This window comes from Lichenostomus cassidix, chromosome 3 (genome assembly GCF_008360975.1).
Source record: "Lichenostomus cassidix isolate B80296 chromosome 3, HeHo_3.0, whole genome shotgun sequence".
Lineage (NCBI taxonomy): Eukaryota > Metazoa > Chordata > Aves > Passeriformes > Meliphagidae > Lichenostomus > Lichenostomus cassidix.
Window position 1 is genome coordinate 103,573,936 of NC_139483.1, and position 13,446 is coordinate 103,587,381.

The 13,446-nt window shown below is 39.0% G+C and overlaps 1 protein-coding gene across 2 annotated transcripts in view; it reads right to left on the reverse strand.

Moving 5' to 3' along the window:
- LDAH (lipid droplet associated hydrolase) overlaps positions 1 to 13,446 on the reverse strand; it is a 113,509-nt gene that overhangs the window by 68,526 nt on the left and 31,537 nt on the right. The gene's annotated exons all lie outside the window — the stretch shown is intronic.

Below are 13,446 nucleotides of genomic sequence, written 5' to 3' on the forward strand. Positions count from 1 at the left end.
TGGCTTTTCCTCCTTGCATTTGGCCAGACTTGAGTTTAGGACTCGAGCACACTCAACTCAAGCCTGTGCACCAGAGTTCCCTTAAGGGAGTCAGGGAGAGTAGAGCTTGCAGAAGTGATTTTTAATTGGATGGGCCAGTTGTGATTGATGATGATTATGGACATTCGTTCTAGTGAGCTGGGCCAAATCACCCTCAGCAGAGCCCTGCTCACACACTCAGAGCAAGGATGCTGTGATTCCCACAGCTACTGGCCTGTGTTACACACACAGGGAACCTCTCTGAGGCTGCAAGTGAGTCCTGACAGCCAAGGCTGACACCAGAGAATTGTTTCAGCTGTTTAATACAGCTTTTCCTTTTCTTCTGAAATACTAGTTTATTGCCAAACCCAATCACCTTGGCACTATTCCTAGAGAAGCCACACTGGGGGATGAGCGTGCAGTGTGAGGTCTGGTAATCCCCATGGAGAACTCTCATCACAGACTGACCCCACACTCCTCAGGTGAAACTCCAGCGTCACGTAACCCTGTACTGAAATACAGTACAGCATCCTATTTGACATCTGGACAAATATAAAACTGCCCACGCCTCGTGTCACTTCATGTTTCCCCAACACAAATGCTACACTTCTAATAGTCCAAAATGTGCGAGAGCTGGGCTGCGTCACAAGTTTGAAGGATTTATTTATTTATTTTACGGAATAAAATCACCCAGGGATTATCCAAAATCAACATGAATTTCTTGGGTGGAGAAGCTTAAATGGGTTCTTTGTATAAGCAAACAGACTTGCACAAACACACTGGCAGTCAGCACTCCAAGGGCTCTACATCAAAGAAGGGACCAGAGTGACTTCACCTCAGGTGTGGAATACATGCCATGGCTGCAGAGAGCTCATTTAAGCAGTTTTCAGATAGTAGAAATTATACGACCTGTACCTTTTGCTGCAAACACCCCATCTGGGCCAAGACATGATTTTAATACTTAATTTAAGTGCTGTGTATTAAAAGAAATACTGTATTTCTGTATTTTCTTTGGCAATGCATTAATTTTCTGATGTGCTTTTGGAAAAACAAACGCGCCACCACTTTAATTAAACTCTTTTTCTGACCTCTGCTAAAACCACAGGCAGAAAACAATGATAGATTAAAATAAAGTGTTTGCTCTAAGATTAGTCGACAAGTTAATCTTGCTAGGAAAGAGGACTTTGGTTTTCAGGGAAATAACAGAGAATTGTGTTTGTTTGTTTTTCTGCTGTGTATGCAAGGGAAATTCTTATGCAGAAAAAAAAGCATAGCAGTTATATGAGCAGACTTTAGGCTGGCAATTCATAAAATTTAGCAACGCATTAAAAAGTCTGCAAAAATCATAGACTTCTTTTTACTGGATGATTCAAAAAGATACTAGAGGCCTGACTTTCCAACAGTACCCTCAATTTTCTGCATGCCTTTGTATTTCCCAAATTTCGCATGGGAAGGCTCACATGTCCAAATTCCAACCTGCCCTGGTCACAACAGGTGACTGAGTATTTGAGCTCAGTACATCTAGACACTTCTCCACTTATACAGGGACTTTGAGGTCCATCCCAAGATTCGCTCATAAACCAGGCCTCCAAATTACTCATGAACTCAAGTAAGGAACCATGTGAAAAGGTGACTTGCAATTACATATCATGAAGGAAAGGGAGGTAAAAGCCACTGGCTACCTTCACTGTATTCTCCTCTTTCATGGACCATTTACTCTTAAGAAGTGGTTGCAGGATATCTAAGGACAAACTTTAATGAATCACTAGTATAAACTCGTGTGGTCAAGAATTTTCAGAATTGGACTTTCTGCAGGTATGTATGTGTGGGACTGAACTGGGGGGTAGCTCAGGGACATATTAATCCCTTTGCATCTCCACCTAATACCCCAAGTACAACCAGCATATTGGGCCAAGTGTTTTAGACTTTATGCACCACTTCCTTTTTCCACTACAAACACACGTAGACACTAGTGGGAGGAGCAGGAGTTTTGACTGAATAACTTGTGTTTAGATGAAGCAACACCTGGAAAACTTTATCTTTTTCCTTTACACAGTGACAAGCAGAAATTACAACTAAATTACTTAGATGGATTAGCTCTTAAAATGGTGTACATAATACTAACTCTACATTAAAAAAATAATCTGATTGCTTTTTTTCTTATAGCAGAAGACAATGATTCCTTAAAATTGAATGATGCTATTTGAAAGTGTTTAAATAGAACTGTAAGCTTAAAAATGGAGACTTAATGTTTGTGAGTCTAGTATGGGCATCCCTTAAAGATACACTGCTCAAAGCCTCAATGTTTCACCCGATCTTTCATTTGATTAGTGAAACATGGATATTTTTATCAGCAAGCAATAAAATTCCAAAGATATAGGATGGAAACCCCAAAAGAATGTTAAATAAATATTGAAGAACTCCTCCTGACACCAAGAACCAGGTCTTAAAGCATTGTGTTTTAGATTAACCCTTAGACCTTAGTCTGGCCCTAGCACCCTCAGGAACTGTTCACGCAATTTTTAAGATAAACACCCCACTCATTAGTGTTTATTGGAGCAATTACTTTTTGTAAAGGTATCCTCCACAAATAAATTACCATTTACTCAAGATACTGAAGTGGTCACATATATTATTTTCTTTACAAGAAAAAAAACAAGACCTTATTTTACAAATTGAACTTCTGATTTCCTTCGCCCCCTACATACCTATTGCTGGGACACTTGTTTAACACCTAATATGTTTTTCAAAGGAAGCTGTATTATAATTAAATTAGTACTAGTGTAGTCTGACAGAATGAACTAATAAACATGACAAATACTAAACCACAGATTTTTATTAAAAGCATACATGAGCACCCTGAACTTTTAAAATTATCTCTTAGAAACTTTATTTTACATTCTCAGTCCTACTTCCCTCTGCTTAGATTAACTATTACCAAGTAATGATTAAATAACAGTATAAACTTTGAAGCGGAATTTTGTTGGTTGACTCCAATTTTGGCAAAGCAAACACCACTAAAGACTGTTTTGTTATGCAGTTCTACACTGATCAATGCCTCCATTCCAAGCACTTTAATGGGCATAAAGCAAATGTTATATGGGTGTTTTACATAATGTAAATGGTAAAGTTTTCTGGATTTGAATTACTACATTTTGCAGTCAGTAAGCTTGAATAACTGCAGAAAGTGCAATCTGTAAGAATTTTCAGCATCACATTAGAAAGAGGAAAAACAAATAGTAAAACAAAATTACAAAAATCCCCTACACATTGTGGGGTAGAAATTAGAGACACATCACTATACAGGAGCAGATCTGAATTCAACAAAAAATTACCTCAAGGAGCAAAAACCAAAGAGGTCTGAGCCCATGGGAAGCTGATTGTCCATGCTACATTTCTTATTTCTGGACACACTGAAGCCAAGTGTAAGGCTTTGCCAATTCCCCCACTTGCCTACACAAATAAAACTGCACACTTCAACAAAACTTGCTTTTACAGAGATTAACAATGGAAGAGAACCAGAATAATAATGTTCTGCACATGACCGAGAATGCGTAGATGTAGCATAGATGGGAAGGAAAGGACAGTGGAAACTGTGTGAGCCTTGAAGGGAACAAAAATAGATGAGTATCACTCCACTGGCATTGATTCCATTGATTATTACAAATGAGGTGCTGCACCACAGTAGGCAAGTCCAACAGTCACACCTATTGAAAACAGCACTTCAAAACTTTGGGAAGTTTAAACAGATACAAACAGAGAAAGAAGGACTGAGAGCAAACAAGGGAGAGCCGAAGTTTGGAGCAGAGTAAGACAGCTGGCCAAGGAAGACAGCCCATGTTATTTCACAGACAGGAAATAAAAAGAATTATTTTCAAAGTAAAAGAAAATGAGAAGGCACACACCACAATGTTAAGAGAAGGAAAAGGGAAAAAGCAAGGAGCTGAGAGGGGCACATATACAACAATCCAAGTAACAACACAGAACCTGTACTTCACAGTGATTTGACAGATTGATGGGTGACATTTTCTGAAGTGCTTGATGCTTCTACTGAATTCAAGCTTAACTTTTGATTTGGAAGGCCAGTCCCAATTTTTCTTCAAAATCCATCCCAAAATTTCAGTCAGTACTGCAATATCAATTAAGACTGAAATGTTCAATGAAGTATGACTCTTCAGAATAACACCAAAGTAATACTAGTGCACTTCCTGTTTCACCAGCTCCTATAATTGCATTAGGAAGGCATTCAGTAAACTTAGTTCTTTTTCTTTACCCTTGTGTATATTCATCTTGGATGATGCTGTTTCAATAGAAGTAGAAAGGGAAGTGTAAGTTTCTATGTTCATTTGTCCATAGAAATATTAAATTTAATACCCAGATGCAAATTATGTAAAAATAGCATCCTTTTCAAGGAGTAAATGATCCACTTAGGCAAGCATAAATTTTTTTCCATCTTTCATCTGTATCCCTCAAAACTGATGGATTATAAGAAGCCTTCAAAATTATTATCTTATATTCCCTGCTGCTGTAAACATCTGATCACGGGTGTCACAGTGCTGACTGCGAAGAGCTACGTCAGTTTATGGCAGCAGAGAATGCGCTCCCCTGCTAGCAGTGCTGAGGGCTGCAGTGCAGCATGTCTGCAAAATACTCTGCAATGCAGTGCTGCCTCACAGGACTCAGTCAACACTCCCAGTGCTACTTGCCCTGAAAAGCCTTGTAATCTCTGTCTGGGCTCCTCTTCACACAAGGAATGCGACCTGACAGCAAAGGGAACCAGCCATGGATCAGTAACTCCCAGCACTGATCCCCACTGGCAAAAGAGAAATGGACAAAACTGCACATGCGAAAGTCCAAATTTATGAAAATCAGTGGCAAAACTGAGGAAAACAAATAGAATTTCACTTTGTACTTTGTATAAATGTAGCAGGTTTCTTTATCAGTTGCTGATACTTTAAATAACTATTTGCTTATGCTGTGCAGTGCAAATTTTGTATCTTTGGGGAGGAAACACATTTTTGTGAAATGACTACTTTAAATTCTGATTAATATATTTTCTTCTCTAGTGTTCTGTTACACTGTTTAAAAATTAATTCTCTGTTACCAAGATAGCAGTTTCCTTTTTAACCTTCCTGGAGAAAATGCTGAAGATTTCTTTCTTAGCCACTCACCTGAACTGCCCAGCACACAACTATGGCAACATGCCCAAGGTACTGTGATGGCTTATACTACTTGGAGTTTTACCTGATAGCTGAAATAGACTGAAGTGCCACCAATACAAAACTGAGTAGTTAAACTGGCTACAAGCAAGGTGAAAGGTGCTTTTACAAGGGCATGGAGCGATAGGACAAAAGTGAATGGCTTTTAACTGGAAGTGAGCAGATTTAGATTAGATATAAGGAAGAAATTCTCTACTGTGAGGGTGGTGAGACACTGGACTGGGTTGCCCAGAGAAGCTGTGGATGCCCCCATCCCTCAAGGGCAGGCTGGATGGGGCTATGAGCAACCTGGTGTAGTGGAAGGGTTGGAACTAGATGATCTTAAATGTTTTTTCCAACACAAACCATTCCAAAATCTGTCATTATGGATGAATAAGGGATTTTTTGGTCTTCATTTTGCACAGGTGAGAGGTCCTACATGGAAAGTAAATCAACTCACCACAAGCAGTTCCAGAGTCACAGCTGGACAAAGTTTGGTTTCCTCACTCATTTACATTATCAGACATTGAAGCAACAGCTCAACACAAACACTTTGAAACTGCCTATGGCCCTACAGAATAATTCATATAAAAAGACATCAACTGAGTTTGACCTGCGCTCTAGACATAAACGGATCCAACTATGATCAAGAAGAATTTTATACTGAAGTGCATTCAGAAACACTGGAATTGCCCTCTTTGTGATTAATTGAAAAATGAAACTTCTTCCTCCAAATCATGCAAACCATAGCACAGAAGTCAGCAGAGTCTCTGACAGCAAAGACTCAGCAGTAATGTTTGCAACCATGGTTCTGGTCTGATAAAAAGTGACACCACAATGGCAATCCCTGAGAATTTTAATTATCTGCTATGTTTAACCCAACGGGGAATTATTTGGCAACTAAGTAGTCACCTGACCACACCAGTAATTCAATAACTGTAGTAAATTAGATTACTTTAATAGATGCATTAATCCACAGAAAGTCAAATTCAGCCTTCAGAAAGGTAAGAATATGTCTATCTTAAAGAAAGAGAGTAGTGCCATGTGGTATCAAAACTTGAAAAAAAAAAATGACAAACTTCATCCAGCAAGCAGCAATGAGACTCCCTCATTCAAACTGAGTCCACAGTACCACATTACTTTGTTCTTTATCATTGCTCTAAGCACTCAGCCTCTACTCAGATCTTAGTCACAGATTTAAGCAGATACACTAGAGGTAACAGTAATTCATTATTGATCATTAAAGAATGAGGCCATTTGCAGTTACTTCTCCTGCACACTCTGCCTTACAGTTTTCTGTATCTCCTTGAAATACCTACATTGCTCCTTAAAGGAAGGGAAATTCCTACAATAAAAAAAACCAAAAAAAAACCCAAAAAACCAAACCCCAAAACCAAAAAAAACCAGAAAGGGTCGATGTCGCTGTTGAGCAGCTAGCAGAGTAATGAAGGCACCAGTTCTCAGTGGCAAGAAGGAATGACCTTTATTGTTTTGATTTCATCATTTATATAGAGTTTTCAAAAGTCACCCAGATTGGTCGGTCAGAAGCCTTCCCCCAGGCCTGATTGGCCAGGCCTGCACCATCCAAGTTCTGGGACACTGTTCCAATAACATCCAAACTTTATTTATAAAACACAAGAAAATTCTCATGGGAAAAGCCTGTGCTAGCCACAGGTCCATGTTCCAAACCTGATTATTTTAGAGTCTGGAATTACACTGTGCTTTACTGATGGTTTCTCAGTCTCACAGCTGTAGATCACTGTCAATTAAAAATAAAAATGTCATTAAACGTGGGACTGATCCCATCAAGATCTGCACCATTTGCTGCAAGCTTTGTGGGAATTAAAATTAAATCAAAGGTCTCTATTATAAATTAGAATTGTTAATTGAAAGTATTGATCAGCTTTCTTCCTGTAGCCAACTGGTGTAGTGAATAAAATTTGACTCAACTATAAAAACAAATCCAGACCTGTTATACCTTCAGGCATGAGGATTATTACCTGCTATGGGGAAACTTCACTGTCATTCTGTTAGCAAATGCAAATATATCTTTCAAACTGAGTTGGATCAAAAGATTCCTAAGTATTCTCCCTGGGAAAAACAATCTGAATCGTCTCAATATTGTGTTTATTAAATTAAAATAAACATTAGTTTTTTACTTTCCTTTTAACAGTATAATAAACATTTAAATGAGTTACTCTAAAACATCACAGCATTGCTCATCCCAGAGAACTGTGACCTTCAGAAGTCAGGATACCAGAAGATCTAACTGTTACCTCCTGACAGGGTTCACATTCTTGAACACTTTCCCCCCCCCCCACTAAAAGCCACCTGCATCTAAACAGAAATGCTGGTATCAGCTAGAGAACATACCTATGTCACAGGATGAAATGCAGAAAAAAATCCATCAACAATTTCAAAACCTACATCCAAAGTTTCATGAAATGCAGTAAAGACATTGTGCTCTCCAATGGATGAATTTTTGCCTTTTTTTAACATCCTGTTTTCTGGATAAAGATCAAGAAGATTGTATTGGGTTTCAAAAGTCACTACTTTTAAACCCATCTTTAAAAACAGAATTATATCACTCTTATTTGTAGGTATGGATGAAAAACTCTGGTTCTTTTAACCAAGGAATTAGTTGAATAAAGTAGTAGAATGGATTAGAAAGCTCTTCATGGATATTTTTTCAATAATATTCCAATAGATATTATGTCAAAAGACTCAGTGGAAAACCTTGAAAGAAATAGAGAATGCAGAGAACCTATTTTTCATATAGCCAAAAGAAATAAAAAGATAAAGTCCCATTCTTTGTAACATCAACAAAAATTAGTCACTACTCTGTCAAACTCAATGAAATATAGAGATGCATTAACTGGTACCAAAATGAGCTTAACAGTGTTTAAGTGATATTAACAAATAAATACATAGCTGTTAAGGTATGATAATATCAACACTTAAAATTGTTATAATTTTGGATGGCTAGAAAAGAGAATAGAGCAACTTAGAAATTCTTCATATATGGCAAAATTTTATTTTTCTTAGTTTTGATTTTGGATGGAACAAGACTTTTAAACACATGCTTAAAATTAAGCAGAACTGATAAAGCCAATGCCAAATGCCAAGATTTCACTGTAAGGACGTATTTGCATAATTATGGGCACGATTATGGGACCGCTATGAATAATTAACTGAATGTGGTTTAGAGGAAAGAAGTAAACGGCGTAGTACGGCATCCCTAGGGCTGCTTACTTTTCACACATTTAGATTTCAAACATTCCAGTGGGTTCATAACATGAAATGACCATTTGTTTCCTTAAAATAGACACTTAGCATTAAAGGCCATACAGTAAAATCCAGATCTTACCAGGCAAAGACAAAAACTTCAACATTTAAATGCCTCAATAACTTTTACATATGCACACACACTTTCTTCCTTAGGTTGCCTTTTCCAAGACAAGGAAGGAATAAGGTTTCTGGGCAACAGCAGCTGCTGGATCAGGAGGGGCAGCAGGACTGCACTGCAGAAAGCTGACAGTTCCAGTCCCATCCTGTGAAAACAACCAATCCCTCTGTGCACACCCCAGCCTGGATCCCTTGCTGCTGATGAGCACCATGTGGTTAATCAATGCCAAGACCAGCTCACTAAACAGGAAGCTTCCCCTCTCCATACATTAAAAAAACTACACTTTGATATAAAATAGTTGTGAAACCAACATAAAAATTCCTGGATGGCATGCTTGAAGCTTGGGGTTTTTAATGTATCTACAGCATGATACCACTAGACTGGGAGAAATCATGTCATATAAATCTGCATTAAAGTTAAGCAGAATTTTAATGTATTCTGGGACATAAACATGACAACAGAGTTCTCTGGGTATGTAATACAGAAAAATAACTGACTAAACCTCAAAATATCTTACATTAAAGATAATTCATCTTCCCATGATTCCCAGACATTTTAATTTATACGCCTAGGAAGCCAAAAATATTGTTGCAGCAGAAATTAATGCGAATTAAATGTGTGTAATGTGAATTAAATGTGTGTATGCATAAGCTTAAAGTATGCATGTGAGGTGCCAGCCCAGCTGCCTTCCTACTGCTTTTCTCCCTGTGTATAAATGTATATATAAATGTGCAAGACATAAATGCCTTTTAAACACAGCTATCACTGCATACATCAATGTGACCACATATCTCTTGTTATTACCAACCAAACAATGCTGAAGCACTAATAAGGATTTGCTGGTCAAAAAACTTCTAAGAATGACAGAGGTTAATTCTGAGGCGTTTTTGCATATACCAGTGACTGCTAGTATCTCTGAGCCACCTAATTCAGCAGTGTAGGTATTGTCCATCATCAACAATCACTAAAAACATATAATCTACTTAAAATAAATGAGTCACAAGCCAGAAGAAAATACCAAAAGCATACGGAGTCCCTGTGCCTGTGTAACTTCTGTCCCTGGAAATGTTTAAGGCCAGGTTGGATGGAGCTCTGAGCAACCTGGTCTAGTGGAAGGTGTCTGTGTCCTCAGCAGGGGGGTCAGAACCAAATGATCTTTAAGGTCCCTTCCAACCCAGGCCATTCAGTGATTCTGTGATGCACAACAACAGGGAAAAGCCCCTATTTTTAGGAACCCATTTCTTGGAACACCAAACTTCCATGACTTCCTCCTCTCCTGTTTGCAGCAGTGCAGACCACAATCCCACTGCTTGCCAGCACCACATGTTCATGGTGGCAAAACATCTCCAAGGGCACTGCAGCAAATGCTTACACAGAAGAAGTATTATTGGAAAAGTATTCTTAGTTACTATTCATTCTGCTTAGCAAGTGGAAAGCAGCGAGAGTGCCAACTCCATCTGATCAGCCAGCTCTTCCTGGACCACAAGTGTCCTGGGAACCACCAGTGCTCCACAGGCCACAGCTGGGAATCACTGTCCTAAGTAACTCATAACCCTCTTATTATAGAACACCACGCTCTTTGTCTTGCTCAGGCTACTATTTTAGGCTCTTTCCTGCCAGTACAGAGTATCATGGAGGTAAAAACTTATGCCTCATATTTGCTAATCATGCCCACACTTCTTTTTGTCATTTGGTGGACAACTACCTAGCAATTAACAAGATTATTAACTTGCTTAAGTATAAATTCTGTTCTACCCAAACAATTTCAGTAATTTTTTGTAGATTTATATCACTTGAGCTGGAGGCAAGACTCTCACTCATAGTGAATTCTGTAGTTTCATTAGAAGCCAGAGGGCTGCAAAAGCAAACTCCATTCAGATGAATTGTAACAACAGCCAAGAAGCAATATATCAAATAAATTTAAGCTACACACCACTTCCAAATTTTCCTGTAATGCTAGAATTTATTTTTTTTATGCACAACTTAATTTTAGTTCAAAACTTCACACTGATGGTACATTAACATTTTGGGTTCACATAATCAATGTCTTCACAGATAATTTATTATTCCTTCACCACTTCTCTGCTTTTCCCATACGTTTTTTTAGGCTGTAATTCAGTTTCAAAATGGTCTGAAGGCCCTACTCCCCCTGTGTAAAGAGACAGCAATGGAAACACACTTTTGATGGATTAGAAATCAATCATTACCTATCTCCTTTTACCAAGAACCATGAACTAAGGCAAGTTTAACAGATTTTAAGGACACAGCATTATCTTCTACAGTCCACAGAACATAAAAAATCAAACTAGAAATTTATTTTGTAAATTGGCTACTAAGAATGTCACTCAAAATTCTCTGTCATTCAGAAGGAAAAACATGCCTTTCTGAAACAAAAGTATTTTTAATTTGACTGTGTGTAATTCAATACTCATCTGTACAGTTTATAAAGTTCTAGAGATTTACCTTTAATTTATCATTTGACCAAATATTGTATCATTAATTCATGAATGCTGACTAGCTACTTATTATGTATATATTTTAATACATCAGTTGTGTCTCTTTAGTCAACTAAGATATGGATCACAGGATTCCATATTTCTATAGCACTTGGCAAACATAGACTACTACAACAAATTAATTAATAATTTAATTCTGATTTCATTTTTCTTTACTCTCTGTCTTACTCTGCTACCAAAAATAGTATACTGCCCTAAGGATAAACAAAGCCAAACCTTCAATCTTTTTGAAGGACACTGAGGTGTTGGAACATGTCCAGACAAAGGAAATGAGCTGGAGAAGAGTCTGGAGCACAAGTCTGATGAGGATCAGCTTAAGGAGCTGGGGGTGTTCAGTGTGGAGAAAAAGTTGTTCAGGGAGGACCTTATTGCTCTCTACAACTACCTAAAAGGATGTTGTAGCCAGGTAAAGGTCAGTCTCTCCCACGTACCAAGAGATAGAACCAGAGAAAACAATCTCAAATTGTGCCAAGGGAGGGTCAGGTTGGACAGCAGAAAAATTTTTTTCACTGAAAGAGTGGTTAAGCATTGGAATAGGCTGCCCAGGGAACTGGTGGAGTCACCATCCCTGGAAGCGTTCAGAAAACAAGTAGATGTGGCACTTCGTGATATGGTTTATCATGGGTATTTGGTCAACTCGGACTTGATCTTGGTGGTCTTTTCCAACCTTAATGATTCTAGATTCAACTCTTTTTTCTGTCTGAGATGTTCTATTTTTTATCAAGCCACAGCAGATGTTCACAGAATTAAATCACTTTAAGATATGGCTATGTATGTACACCTGCTGTCTATGCATATGTGTTATGCTAATTTTAAACAAAATAAGAGAGTACTAGAAAAATGCTCTCCTTTTTGCAATTTTGCCCACACCTAAGGATTGATGTTAGCCTGCTTTTTGTTCACAGCAGTGTTCAAAACAAATGTCTTTTTAAAAGCTGAGGAGAAGGAGGAGGATAAGTATTGTGATAATGGCTGCAAGTTCCCCACACCCCTTTCTTAACGACTGTCCTTGTCACCTATTGTCCTGCCTTCCCTACTCCACATAGTCCTAGCCACGTCCCCAGTTTTCCCTATTGGTTCCTGTACCCTAACCCCACGTGGCCCTGGCCACTCCCTCGGGTTTCCCCTATTGGTTCCTGTACTCCTAACTCCGCCCCTGTACCTCCCCTGTACCCAGAGGTCACTGGGCCTGTGTGCTGTCCCTGCCCCTCTCTGTTTCCCTATAAAACCCCTTACCCTCCGCCATCTTGCTGTCTATGCTCCACGTGTGTTTATGCTCCACATGTGGCTGTGCATGTGAGGCCTTCGCCCTCGAGGCATCTCTGCCTCGGGGAGGTCGTTGGCCTCTGCTGCACCATGCGAATAAACATCTTCCATGGACACAACGCATAGACCCTCCTCGCCTCCTTTATCTCCGCCGGTTGTGGAAGCAGACGAACCAGAGCTAGCCTTCTGGCTCCCCGGACGGTGAGAGCGCAGTGTCTGCCCTGAGACAGAGGGTTTGGAGCACTGAGGCACTGAACCGGGCTGGGTAGAGAAGCTCTAGGGTAAAGTCTGCTGCAACATCCTCTAAACCGCAACAGATAAGGACATTGAAATTAAGATGTAACTTTTGTATTGCATTCACCGAGTAAAATTAAATTTCAAATAGTTTTGCCAAGTGGATTGATTGCTGGGAGCAGAATTACAGCAATGAAATGTTCAATTAATGGTGTGTGTCTCTGTGGAGCAAAGCTTGCAAGAGCTCTCTGGATAGAAGGATATCATACAGAAGTAGAAATGAAGGGTGTAGCTTTGTTCAGTTTCCAAATTGTTAAGTGATCTCTCTCCAGTCAGTTAGGAAGTAGTCTGTGATTGATGGCTGCTGTTGGAACACTTGCTTTAGTCTTTATGAGACTTTCAAAATCTACTTGAGTTAAATATAATCAGGCATATTACTCCCACATAGTTTGCTTCATTTTAGACCCCTTTACAGGCAGCATCATTCATAAGTCAAGTGCAATATTTAAATGCTTGCACACTCTAAATCAGTGGTCTCCAAAGTGGAGTGTCTATACAGTGTGGTATAGGAAGAAAATATCAGAAATGCTGATTTACTGCTATATCACGGCAGCTTGACCAAGTCCAGAGGACTTCCAACATTAATCAGTTTTCAGGACAGGATTCACTGCTGGCTCCCCCCATCTTACAACGCCTGGAGTTGGCTACTGTCTCTTGCTGGAGATCTGTATGTCAAGACTAGACAGATACACAAGCAACCTCTCCCCTACAAACATCCCATACTCCATTCTCAGAAAGATGTACTCGC